This window comes from Myotis davidii, unplaced genomic scaffold (genome assembly GCF_000327345.1).
Source record: "Myotis davidii unplaced genomic scaffold, ASM32734v1 scaffold105, whole genome shotgun sequence".
In the NCBI taxonomy this organism is placed as follows: Eukaryota; Metazoa; Chordata; class Mammalia; order Chiroptera; family Vespertilionidae; genus Myotis; species Myotis davidii.
In genome coordinates, this window is record NW_006300371.1 from 316550 (window position 1) to 321219 (window position 4670).

Genomic DNA, 4670 nt, shown 5'->3' on the forward strand with positions numbered 1-4670 from the left:
GAGCAGCATCGAACAAACTATCAAACTACAGTGGGAAGGCTGTGGAGGGTTGGGAGGCAGCGGGGGGGAAGTAAGAGATCAACCAAAGGACTTGCATGCATGCATATAAGCATAACCAATGGACCTAAGACACTGGGGGATAGGGGAAGCCAGGGGAATGTCAAGAAGGGGGGAAAAAAGGAGACATATAATACTCTTTGTAATACTTTAAGCAATAAAACAAAATTTTAAAAATAAATAAAGTAAAATTTCAAATTACTCTGAATATGTGGTAATTTTATGTGTTACTTTCAATAAACAATATAAAAATGTGATGAGACATTTTTTAAAAACATAGTTTTAATGTAATTTTTGTCCTCAGTTCCTCAAGCACTGTCCAGTGGTCTTAGAGAGACTATCCTATCTAATAATAGACAAACAGGGTAATTGACCATACTTTCACTACACCTCCCATTGGCTAATCAGCACGATATGCAAATTAACTGCCAACAAAGATGGTGGTTATTTTGCATACGTAGGCTCCAAGCAGTTCAGCGAAGACAGAAGGCGGCTCTGGCTGGGGCTGCAAAGATGGAGGACAGAAGGCGGCTCCGGCCGGAGCGAAGGCCTGGGTCCCGGGTGCCGGAGGAAAACTGGTGCTGGCAGCCAGGAGAAGGGAAGGCCTATTGCACGAATCTCTTCATTCAACAGGCCTCTAGTATATATATATATATATATATGAAAGGCTAATATGCTAAGTGTCCAACCATCTGACCGGTCGCTACGATGTGCACTGACCACGTAGATACTCAGTGCAGGAGCTGCCATGATGCACACAGAGAAATGGCACTGCAGACCTGGCGCCCACAAAGCAACACTCGGCTTCCCCCAAGTGGGACACAGGCCCTACCACCACCCCAGAGCGACAGTCCGCCAAATTGCCTCTGACGCTGCCTTGAGAACTCTTGGCGCAAAATACAGCCCACAGCCCAGCCCAGCCCGGAAATGGTGGCTGTGGGCGCTGGGTATTGACATCATATAGCAACTCCCAGCTTCCTCTCCCTAGCGACGATTAGCCACCTTGCAGTTTCTTCAGCCCAGGAACATGACTTGCTTTATAGCCAGATACAAACATTTCACACTTCAACCAAATGTCTATGAAGTATTTTCCCGTGCCTCATCTTAATCTCATTTAATCCTCACAGAAGTCCTGGAGTAGGTAAATAAAAGACTCAGTGGAATCCTATTTTCCTTAGCCAGAAAATGTAGATTGAGAAAACTTAGAAACTTGACCCAAATGAAAAGAAGTAAGAAATGGTGGACCTTGAAAATGACTTCAGGTTTTCTCACTGCACAGAATATAGTCAAACCCTGCTGCAGTTAAATATTTTACCCTTTGTTCTCCCTGCGTGATCTACAATAATAATCTGCTTTGTGTTGATATTTACTGCTGTGTTGCTGACAATTACCTGAAAGAGAAATTGGGGGGCTTCACTGAGCTGGAAAAAGTTTAGCTAGCAGGTCTAATTAAGCAAGTTTATTCTGTATATATATAAGGTTAACTTGATTCGCCCATGCATGATACATATAAAGCTCTCGCTGGCACCAATTGCACGTGTGTATTTCGATCTGTCATTGTTGATTGTGAATTTGGTTGACACTTCTATTATAGAGAAAGGAGAATAGCGATATTAAAATACTATTTCTTCTAATTAATTTTCAGTGAGCATGAATTTGTGCACTGCACCTCTAGTAGAATCATAAAAGGTCAGAACTGAAATGGATCTTCAAAATTACAAGATCTCTGGATTCTACCAATATTTAACAAAGAAGAAAATTGAAATTTTATGGTAGTTTGAAGTAATTTTTCCACAATCTCAATTGATTGTAGAAGCTGCATAATATAGTTCTGCCTTCAGGTAGGTTACCAGTTTATCAATTTAGACACAGACTTGTACATAATTAACTTCAGTACAAAATGAAATGTTCTGGGCAGTAGAAAAGGCACTGCATTTCTTAAAAGCAATCACCCCTCTCCACAAAAATCTTTTCTTGACCCCCTTCACAACAAAATTACTTTCTATCTTTAGTTTCTCACCTCTCATTAGTTCTTAAACTCTCTCATCAAATTTGTTCTGTTTTTTGGGGTTTTTTTACATTTACCACACTCAAAAATTCTTTCAAAATCAGTGGCAATTCCATGTTGCTAAATTCAACTGTCATTTTTTTTTTTCCTGAGACCTCATCTTATTTGATTTGTCATCATTTGGCAGAGTTCTTCATTCCCTCCTTTTGGATACACCCCTCCATGACCTGTTTGTGTGTATATGTATGTTTTGCTTTTTAAATTTTTTAAAAAAAATTTTTCTGGCCGAAACCGGTTTGGCTCAGTGGATAGAGCCTCGGCCTGCGGACTGAAGGGTCCCGGGTTCGATTCCAGTCAGGGGCATGTGCCTGGGTTGTGGGCACATCCCCAGTGGGAGATGTGCAGGAGGCGGCTGATCGATGTTTCTCTCTCATCGATGTTTCTAACTCTCTATCTCTCTCCCTTCCTCTCTGTAAAAAATCAATTAAAAATATTTAAAAAAAATTTTTTTCTGAAAATAATTTTTACTTAAATTTTAGGATAATACCATATTCGCTTTATTTTCCTGGTGCATTTCTGGGTACTCTTTCTGCCTTCTTTGCTTATTCTATCTCATCTCCCCTACCTCTATACACTGGAGTGTCCCAAGAGTCTGTCATTGTTACCATTTATATTTGTGGCTTTAATATCATATTTACCTTAATGACTCCCAAATTTGTATACCTAGCCCAGACCTCTATTCTGGCCTCAGAACTTTGTCTTCAACTCCAATTAGACAATATACGCAATTTGACATCTTCACTTGGATAGCTAACGAGCATCTCAAACTTAGTGTGTTTAAAACTGAACTCCTGATACTCTCCTACTCCAAACCATTGCTATGAGTAGTCTTCACTATCTCAGTTTCGGCAACTGCAGTCTTCCAGTTGCCCAAAATGGAGTTTTGAAGCCTTTCTTTCCTGCGCAACCTACTTTTCATCCATCCAAAATCCTTTTTGACTATTCCTCAAAACAAACACCTCCAACATGCCCATAATTTAATTATGCCGCCCTCTTTGGTTGCCTCTTTGGTCTGAGTTATTATTTTCTCTGGGTTATTGCATTAGGTTCTCCTTGTTCCCATCCTTGCCCCTCTGCTGTCTGTTTTCATTTTTTTTTAAATATATATTTTTATTGATTTCAGAGAGTAAGGGAGAGAGAGAAACATAATGAGGGAGAATCATGGATTGGCTGCCTCCTGCACGCCCCCTACGGGGGATCAAACCTCACAACCTAGGCATGGGCCCTGGCGGGTTATCGAACCACAGCCTCCTGGTTCATAGGTCAACGTTCAGCCACTGAGCCACACAGCACTGCTGTCTGTTTTCAACACAGCATTTAAATCTTATGATTTATCTACTCAGAACTCTCCAATTAAAATCTCTAAACAGTGCGGCTTTCTATTAGTTTCAGTACTGTTCTCCTCCTGTTACTATCCTCCTTATTTTTTCTATTTGAACTTCAATTGCCTCTGTGCTTTCCTTGCATGCCATATCAGGCAAGGTTCCTTTTTCAACTCATTTGCACAGGCTTTTTTAAAAAAAATGTATTTTTATTGATTTCAGAGAAGAACGGAGAAGGGAGAGATGAGAGAGAATCATTGTTTGGCTGCCTCCTGTATGATCTGCAGTGGGAATCCAGTCCACAACCTGGGATGTGCCTTGACCAGGAATTGAACCCTGATCTTCTGGTTAATAGGTAGATGCTCAACCACTGAGCTACACCAGTTGGGCTGCACAAGCTTTATTCTTTTTTTATTGTTCAGATTATTACAGTTGTTCCTCTTTTTCCCCCCATAGCTCCCCTCCACCTGGTTCCAACCCCACCCTCTGCCTTATCCCTCCCCCCCACTGTCCTCATCCATAGATGAAGGATTTTGGTCCAATCTCTTCCCGCATCCCCCCACATCCCTTCCCCCCCGAGAATTGTCAGTCCCTGATTCTATTATATTCACCAGTTTATTCTGTTCATCAGATTTATTCACTTGCTTCTTAGATTCACTTGTTGATAGATATGTATTTGTTGTTCATAATTTTTATCTTTACCTTTTTCTTCTTCCTCTTCTTAAAGGATACCTTTCAGCATTTCATGTAATACTGGTTTGGTGGTGGTGAACTCCTTTAGCTTTTTGTTGTCAGTAAAGCTCTTTATCTGACCTTCAATTCTAAATGATAGCTTTGCTAGGTAAAGTAATTTTGGTTGTAGGTTCTTGCTATTCATCACTTTGAATATTTCTTGCTACTCCCTTCTGACTTGCAGTTTCTGTTGAGAAATCAGCTGACAGTCTTCTGAGAGCTCCCTTGTAAGTAAGTAACTACTTTTCTCTTGCTGCTTTTAACCCTTGGCATTTTCATTATGAAGTGTCTTGATGTGGTCCTCTTTTGATTCCTATTGTTTGGGACTCTCTGTGCTTCCTGGACTTGTAAGTCTATTTCTCTCACCACATAGGGGAAGTTTTCTGTCATTATTTCTTCAAAAAGGTTTTCAATATCTTGCACTCTCTTTTCTCCTTCTGGCACCCCCATGAGGTACACGTGTAGTTGTTCCAGAGGCTCCTTATACTATC